We start from the raw sequence: 9,457 nt of genomic DNA on the forward strand, positions 1-9,457 counted from the left end.
ACTGCAATCCTCCTTTAGAGACTCCTCTGTCTGAATCTTCCCTCAATGTGAAACACTTTCCAACTCTTTCATTCTGCCACAGCTGTCAGTTCTTCATCTGACTCACTCCTAAACTCCCCTTCTCTGCGTTCCCCCTAGTATCGAGCCTGGTGGAAGGACCGATACGGGAAGAACTCCTTCAACGATGATGAGGAGGTGGAAGACCTTTTGAACCGGAAATTAAACGGTGGCAGCAGCAACGACACCTTTACAACCAGCATTTCTCCACTGGGCACGAGTAGCACATGAGTCTTTCCTGAACTCAAGCATCGCTGTGCTCGGACCATTACAACCACTAAGACCAGCTGTTTGCCTCAATCACAGGGCCTGCAGAGAGAAGCTACAGCAGACACGTTATGTATATATCTCATGTTCGCAAAGGAGTCATGTGAGTGGGGGGGATTTTTTTCCGGCCATTATCTCAGTCCCCCCCTTGTCGTGTCGTGTCCTCGCCTCAAACTGTCAAACAACATGCAAGAGCAGCCAAGCATGACACCAAGGAAATATATGTACATATACAGTCCACAGAGTGAACATGTTTAACAGCGATCTCTCCCCCTGTTAGTTACGTTATGCTGTGCCCTCTACTTGAACAAAAGTATTATGCGTTCTGTATAGACCGTGTTAAAGCTGAACAATACTGTGTCTTCCAGTCAAACAGTATCAGAAGCTGTATTTATTGCAGTTTTATTTACCAATGTTTATTTTTGTTTGTACTTGAAACGGTAGCCTATGCCATTATAGGAAGGATTAACAGTAAGAGCCTGGTTTTAATTGTAATGTCTAACATTTGATTGTGAATGATTCCCAACCATTTTGGCTTCCGTGAATTTACTTTTTATGAAATAAATCATTAACATTACATTTTGTTTTATGTACTGTGTATTTCTTTATCTATTTCGAGAAGTGGTTCCTATCTTGCAAGCTGCGGGAAAGGATCAGAAAGGCATAACAAACATATTACTGCTCCACAACATTTTAACATGTTTAATTTGTGGATCATTATAGGCATATAAAAAAAGCAAATAGTCATGAGCCTTTGCTGGAACTTGTCTCAACTGGTCAGCGATAGAAGGCTTTTCTGGATACTTTACTTACTTCAATTTAAAGTGGATGACTAGACATACTGATCAATGTTAATATTGTACAACTAATATAGTTTTATATATAACATCATTACATTTTATGAGGATATTATTAAGTAGGATGAGCTGTTAAATAAATGAAGTTAGGAAAAAAGTACAATTTATCTAAAATGTAATAAAGAGTATAAATATTTATAAATAATTCCTACTTGACCTGTTGCACTATACACATCTTTCTTATTGGCAGGGGTGTTATGTTATTAAGTATGTACTCAAGTAAAAAGTGGAGTAACTTATAATTGACTTATGCTAATGTGCTTTTACTCCACTATAAATTGTAGGCAAATATTGTACTTTATAATTAATACATTTATTTAACAGATTTAGTCACTATAGCTTCTTTGCAGATTTAGGTTATTAACACAACATGTAAATTCACGATCATGTTTTCATATATTATTAAAGATGAATCCAGCAGTATACTAAGTAATTAAAATACACCCCACCTTTACCAAGTGTAACATTATAGTTATGAACAAAAATAATTACAATACAATAATTTAATATATATGGTGCTTAAATGACCCATTCTGCACAATGAGTACTTTTAAATTTGGTACTTAAGTACAATTTTATATGCAGGTCTTTTACTTGTAAGAGAGTATTCTCACACTTGGTTATTGCTCATTTTACTTACATACTTCTTCTGCCTCTGCTTATTGGTAAATGTGTTAGTAATAATGATCAAATAGTATATAATATATATTTTCTACAACACTGCAGTCATATGCTGCATAAGGATAAAACATATTTTTGAAAATGTTGAGATCATTTTGATTTTTGTAGTACCCAGGACTTGGGTATGTGTTTTAGTAAAGTCTTCCTCTGTCACATAGGTTGAGAATCGGTGATTGAAAGCGTTAGAGACACATTTGCTATTTTTAATGAAGTTCTTATAAAGCCTATATTGTAGGCAACACCTCTAACTTGATGGGCTGTTTTGATTTTGTGCTCACTTTAGGGTAATTGTTTCTATATAATAGTACATTCTAACTAAACGACACAGTTTATAATAAACCTAAGGCGGTATCATTTCAATGGTTCTATAACATCTTCCTGTGGCAACAAACTAATTTTTCTTTCCTTTTACTTTTGCAGCAGGACCACTAGCTACTTTTCGTAAAGCTTTATCGTTTCAAAGAATTGTTTTCGTCTCCGTGCCACGATTTCCGTGTGTGCGGGTGTGTGACACTTCTGTGTGACTGACGCCGGCAGGGTTTCCCCCGGTGTGTTACTGGAGATCTGCCGCTGTGTGCAGATAAGCTTCGCAGTAGAGAGAGAGAGAGGAGGCGGGCGGACAGCAGGTGCGTCCTCTCAGCATCCCGGCTCTGACCCGCCCCCCGACACGCGCTATAGGCGGAGGATTTAAGCGGGCCCTCCGTAATGATGAGAGCTTTCTGAGACTGATTGATTTGAAAAAACTTGACAGGTTTTGAGTTTCACAGATAACAGCAGCTCACCATCAGACCAAGTTAATAGAATAGACTCCTCTGCATTAGTTTCACTACACATTTCAGCACGTTGAACTGAGTTACAGGAGTTTACAGTGGTCTTGCGTGTGTTCGGACAGAGATGAACGGAGATGGGGATTACGTAGGCTCGGTGAGCAGCGGGAACGGGAAGCTGCGGCTGTGGCTCATCGAGCAGGTGGACAGCGGGAAGTACCCGGGGCTGGTGTGGGAGAACGAGGAGAAGAGCATCTTCAGGATCCCCTGGAAACACGCCGGGAAGCAGGACTACAACCGCGACGAGGATGCCGCGCTTTTCAAGGTAAGAGACCCGCATCCTCTGCTGTAAATGCAGCAAGAATTGAACATGGCTTTCAGAATAAAAGTATGAAAATAGGCGTTTAAATTATGAAAAGTTCTCAAAATATGATTTTAAAGTCCTACAAAAGGGGACTACGAGAAATAATATATGGTCCGTTTGATACATTTTTTGTTATAGTTATTTTCACAAACCCTAACCCTTGCCTACAATTCATTATAAAATAATAACAACATCGTAAACATTTTCTATTTTTTAATGTCTTATGATGTCTTCAAGTTTTTCATATACAAATTGTGTTTTTGGGTATGCAAAAGCCCGAATTCTGCAACGGTTAATTTAAAAGTCTGACAATAACTTTGTTAATTTATTTGTATTTTATTAAATGTCTGAAAATAGTTAAGCATTGGGGGGAGAGCCTAGTCCAGAATTAGTCGACACAAGTTCCCAGGGACATATGACTTATTTAAAATAGTTGTTTTTGTCTGAACAATTATTCCAACTGAAAAGATAACCCGATTACTTATAAGACTGTGGAAAACCCGAACTTCGTCACATTTGAAATATTGAAATTAATCGATTAATTCAAGAGAACTCAAAACAATCGACTAATTACTAGCGCTGAATAAACGTTCTTCTTGAGAGGGCTCTGAAACACAACACGGTGAAGTTTGTAGTATCAGGCTTCTCTTTTTAAAGTTTTTTTTAAAAAAGTAGTCCCGGTTACCTGTGTGCAGGCCTGGGCGCTGTTCAAAGGAAAGTTCCGGGAGGGGATCGATAAGTTGGACCCCCCCACCTGGAAGACTCGCCTCCGCTGCGCCCTGAACAAGAGCAATGACTTCGATGAGCAGGTGGACAGGAGCCAGTTGGACATCTCGGACCCCTACAAGGTGTACCGGTTCATCCCTGAGGGCGCCAAGAAAAAGTCAGTCCCACCTCCAACAACCTCACATATCTAACAATACAGCTTTTAAAATGTTGATTTATTAGCCATGGCATAAAGATTAAAAGTGTAAGAGCTAACCAAACTGGGTGAACATTTTTGTAAATAAGTGGTAAACATAGTTATTGTAAGTTGTGTTTTTTGAGACAAAGTTGGAAATTCTCTGCAGTGATTAATAAAGTCAATGACTCCTCAGTGTAGTCAAAACCAACCAACCAGTGAAGGTCACGCTGCATGATGTCATGAGGTGTGGATTTTCTCTGTAGCCTGTGTGTTTATACGTTTCTTTTCTTCTGTCTTGTGTTCAGGACCCCCGGCAGGAGGACAGTCCTCTGAGTCCAAGTTATCAGGGCACTCCCCCTACCCCGCCCTGCAGAGCCAGGTGAATTTTTCAAACACATGCAAATGAGTGGGTTAAGAGAGACAGAGGAAGGGAGGGAGAGAGAGTGTGAGAGAGAGGTTTGGTGTGCAGCAGTAAGAGTGAATGAGAGAGCATCCTATGCATGCTCCACTGACCTTGGGATGCACCAGATGCCAGGTTTATGAGTTTCATCCCAAAGTCTCACTGACGCTTGCCTTCAAGTGCTGTTGGAAATAATGATATTACAAGTAGAACATAACATAGGAATAGGACTGGTCTTGTTGATCTGTGTTGCTATTTACAATTAAATTGTAGGTGGTGGCATTTCTATCTTGTCAAGACTAGCCAAAATAAGGTGATTTTAGTTTCATAGAGAGTATATGTATGTTTGAATTTACCAAACATAAATATCAACTTAGAAAAACTTATTTTTGACCCAAGTGCACACTGTCCTCCTGTAGGAAATATGAAATTATTATATTTAATTTTTTAAATGTTTCCAAAAAAAGGTAACGTTTTAATTTAAGAGTGGCTCATGAGATATGAAAAGGACAGTGTGTCATTGTAAAATATACTAACTGTACTAACAAAAACAGTATTAACATTACTACTGTGCTCCCTAATGCTCTTTCTAAAAAGAGTCATTTCTTTTGAGCTTTTAGGTGTCCAGAACTGATTGTTAACTGTGCATGTTGAACTGATGTTTGTGTGTGTGTGTGTGTAGATGCCACAGTACATTCCCACACCAGAGGGTGGATGGAGAGATTACTGCCAGGAGCCGGCCTCCCTGCCCGACCTGCCCTTCCCTCAGTGTCCCTGTCCCCCCCGCAGCCTGCCATGGCAGGGCCCGTCCATGGAGAATGGTACGTTACTCCACATTCAGATGGAAGCTCCAGAATTCCATCATGTGCCTTTCTGTGCTCGTGTTGATCTCTTGTGTGTTCCTCTGTGGGTGCAGGATACCAGCTCAGAGCCTCCATCTACTCGTACGGCCCCGCTGACAGCCAGCCCTCGCCTTTCACACTGGACGCCGGCATCAGATCAGCAGAGGCGCTCTCAGGTAGAAAACACTGTAATTTCACTTTTTTAATCTGAAATCAGTAGGGCTGTCGGTCCAGGGGAATTCCTACACTAAGCTACATTTGATTTCGATGTGACTTCATACCTTATTTAGCCCTAGAATCTAAATAAAGCCACACATTACGATAAAACAGTTAATACCTGTTTGTTTGCTATTTACACCTGGAGGTAAACAATGAAAATACTTTAGCCTACTTATTTTAAAGGGGCCCTATTATACTTATCCTCACACAATGATAAGTTAAACTACAAAACGTGATCATATTAAATGTGAAAAGATTGATCGACCTGTGTCTTCTTCTCCTCCATTCAGACATCCGCCTGCATGTGTCTGTATATTTTCCGGGACGCTCTGTTGAGGGAGGTGACCACCTCCAGTCCGGAGGGGGTGCCACCTCACTCCCTGCTCCCCGGAGGAGAAGCACTACCTGACGCCAGGACTTCCCGAGGTGGTGCCTCTGCCTGTGGACAGCCTCTCAGCTCCGAGGAGGACAGATGAGGGTCCCCCGAGCCCCCCCTCCACCCTGGATAGGGGGGTGTTACTGTGGATGGGATCAGACGGACTCTACGCCCGCAGAATGTGTCCGGGCCAGGGTGTACTGGCAGGGAGGACTGTCCCAGTATGGAGACAAGCTCAACAAACTGGAGAGAGAGGTCACCTGTAAACTCCTCCACACGCAGGACTACCTGACAGGTGAGACAGGGAAGGGCTGCAACTCGCTTCATAATCATTTCATCTGGGGATTCTTTTGGATTGTTTATGATCTATAACAAGTTAAAATGCCATCAGATTTCCTTTAAGGTCACAAGCAGTCCACATAAAAAGATATTCAAGTTACAACAATATTAAACACCAGATATTCACATTTAAGAAGTTAGAATTGGACGCCACTCTGTGAATTTAAATGTAATAGTAATACAGTTCATAAAAGGCATAACATGGGGCCACAGATAAACTTAAATCAGTAAGGCAGCAGTGCAGACTTGAACTTGAAACAGTTTTGTTAGTCTGTTAGCCTTAATCGTCTTTGAGGAAAAACTACCCCTCATTTACTGTAAACTGCTTTGCTTAAAGCCATCTAAGAACAAAACTTAAGACACACTATTCCCCCCAAAATTCAACATTACTGTGGTGGGCAAAGTTGTTAAAGTAGTATTTCATGATGAGACGGCAGTCACATCAATTCTTCACAGACTCATCCTCCCGCCCACATGCTAAGCCAGCCCCAGCTGTGTAAGAGCCTGACAGCTAATTGTATTTGCATACATGGTGTGAGCAGGACTTTCCATTGGAATCACCCCAAAGGTCATGCCACTTCGAGAGAAACCATCCTGAATTCATGTGAATCTATCAATTCAGATGTTTTTTATGTCAACTGATTATAATGTGATATTGTCTATTCCGGGACTTTTAGAGATTCAGAGTTACGGGCTCCACGGTCGGCCTCTACCTCGCTTCCAGGTCCTGCTGAGTTTTGGAGACGACATATTGGACGCACAGAGACAAAGACAGAGCCTCACAGTCCAGGTGAGGATCCTGCCACCTCCATATTACTTTCATTTAGCCTTTTTTTAACTTTTAAAATAGGATTTGAAAGTCAGGCAGGGGTTCTTTATAGTCATAATGTTTAGTAACTCAGTTTCTGAGAGAGATTAGGCAAAAGCCCAGTTCCACATCTCTCAACTCTCCCTCCACATCTGTGATCTCTGCTATTTGTTCAGATGATGGAAGTTCTGACACAGATTTGAAACCCAGAAAAACAATCCAAAAAGTAGAGCTTCAACCAATTGACTGTTACAGACCAATAATCAGACTGTGTTCATTAAAGCATATTTCTATTTGGGAGTGATTAGTTGACAAGATATTAAACATTTGCTGTTATGGAATTAGCAGGTAAATAATGGGTAGATGTATTCATAAGGAGAACAGTCACTAGATGCAGCCCTAATGCTGATTTAAGAGTTACTTATTCCTGTAACAACTCAACTTACAACAAGCCACCAACCAAGCAATTGTTTTAGAAAAGTCCCCTTTCCATCATCCAGGGAAACAGCTTTCAATGAGCACACACCAGAGCAAGCCACCGGGTCTCGGAGATAATATGAGATGTGGACAGTTATTCCAAGGCCTGAACTATATTAGTGTTGAATGTGTTGCTCCATAGTCCGCCTTTTAGATCAAGTGGAGATTCTGAGCTCTGAAAAACGTGTGTGAAAACTAAGGCCGATTTTCAATTTCTAACCCTGTTTTTTTTAACAGTATTTTGTCAAAAAAACACAACATTTAAGACGAATAGTTCTAGTTGAAATCTCAGGTTAAAGCTAGTAAATGGGTTTTTAGAAATGTTTCGTTAGTCCCCGATTCAAATTTATGACAAACACAGACTTTCATTTTTTTTACTTTCCAATCCATTTTTCCACTTCCTACCTTTTAGGATTTTCAAAATAAGTTGTGATATCTTGATACGAATCTTAGCTATAAGCAATGTAAAATGGTGACAGTTTAACCTTTTTACTGACCTGTCTGACCTTCCTGTTGTCAGGTGGAGCCGCTGTTTGCCAGACAGCTCCTGTACTACGCCCAGCAGATGGGGGGCCACTACTTCCGCAGCTACGAGCACCCCGGAGTCACAGACCATATAAACACATCTGAGGACTACCAGAGGACCATCACACATCATTTGCACAGCAGCAGCCTGCAGGAGTGACCTCTGTGGGCTCAGGGACTGTTGAAACCTTCAGGATGCAGCTGTGACCTTTGACACAGGAGACGAGGAAACTGAGACAGGAGGACAAACTTGGACAGTATATATGAAGATAATGGACGTTTAGTGACAGTGCTGCAATGAAGGGTTCTGTGTGTGTGTGTGTGTGTGTGTGTGTGTGTGTGTGTGTGTGTGTGTGTGTGTGTGTGTGGCTGGAACTAAAGTTGCATATTCTTTCTCCCCTTACTGTATTTTTGTGGCACCATGAATATATTCCATACTGACTATGCAAAGAAAACTGACAGCTTAAGCGATTGTACTGTACAAAACTTTGTGATGAAATGAAGTGCCTTAAAGTGATAGTTAGACATTTGGGAAATGTTGTTTCTTGTCAAACAAACTGAGAACATTCTGGAGTCTGTACAGTGAACAGATGAAGCTGGAGCCAGCTAGCGATTAGCTTAGCACAAACACTGAAAACGGGAAATTGGTTAGCCTGACTATCTCTAAAGGTAACACAATCCTCCTACAGTACCAGCAACGTTTTAAAGCTCACAATTTATCATGTTATTTTTTATTGGTTTATTCTGAAAGACAATTTAGTTTAAAAACGTCATTTTGTGGGGTTTTGAGTAAGACTGCGGTTTTACCTATGGTTTTTACACTTGTTTTATACTTAAATACACCTTATAAAAGGTAATGTCCCATATCAGTGCTTTAAAGGTGATTACTGGTAGATAGTTTAACACTTAAATGAGTGAGGCTAGTCATATGTAGTCTTTATGCTAAGCTAAGCTAATCTTCATTGTACAGTAGCTTCATATTTGCTGTACTGAGGTGAGAATGGTGTGGATTTTCTCTTTTGAATATTTGTTGTATTGCTAGGAGACACTATCATCACCATTTAGTGAATTATGATTATTGTGCTTGGCTGTTTGTGTGAGAAACTCAGGGACCAGATTTTATGATTTTATATAAGCTTTTTCAACTTAATTTGAAATATTTCAGTTGCTATTTGTTTTATTATAATGTAACTGGCATACATCAATTTTAAGAAAGAGTTAAAGTGAATGTTCGGACACATTTAATGAACACATTCCTGTTTTCTAAAGAAAAATAAATGGCTCAATTGCAAAATTGTTACGACCTCTGTTCATAAGTATGTGAGCTGCTTCTGAACAGGAAGTGTGGTTCATGTGCAGGAAGAGGCTGGTTAATCAAACGCGTCTCTGTCACAAACATGTATGATGACATCACGAGGGGAGGATAGAGAGGAAGAGGTCGGCCACGTTTTCCACGCTGCGCTGGAGACAAGGCCTTCCTGATTTCTGCTCACAGATTAGAGTCTGTTTCCACTTTCATGGAAAACAATCACAAGAAGCCACAGTTCATTTGTCACCACGACCAAATCATTTAC

At 40.5% G+C, this 9,457-nt stretch overlaps 1 pseudogene; it reads left to right on the forward strand.

Annotated features, from left to right (window-relative positions):
* The first annotated feature begins 2,592 nt into the window (after window positions 1-2,592).
* On the forward strand, window positions 2,593-9,177 carry LOC117444820 (interferon regulatory factor 4-like; annotated as a pseudogene).
* The last annotated feature ends 280 nt before the right edge of the window (window positions 9,178-9,457 follow it).

Source organism: Pseudochaenichthys georgianus, chromosome 4, assembly GCF_902827115.2.
Source record: "Pseudochaenichthys georgianus chromosome 4, fPseGeo1.2, whole genome shotgun sequence".
NCBI lineage: Eukaryota > Metazoa > Chordata > Actinopteri > Perciformes > Channichthyidae > Pseudochaenichthys > Pseudochaenichthys georgianus.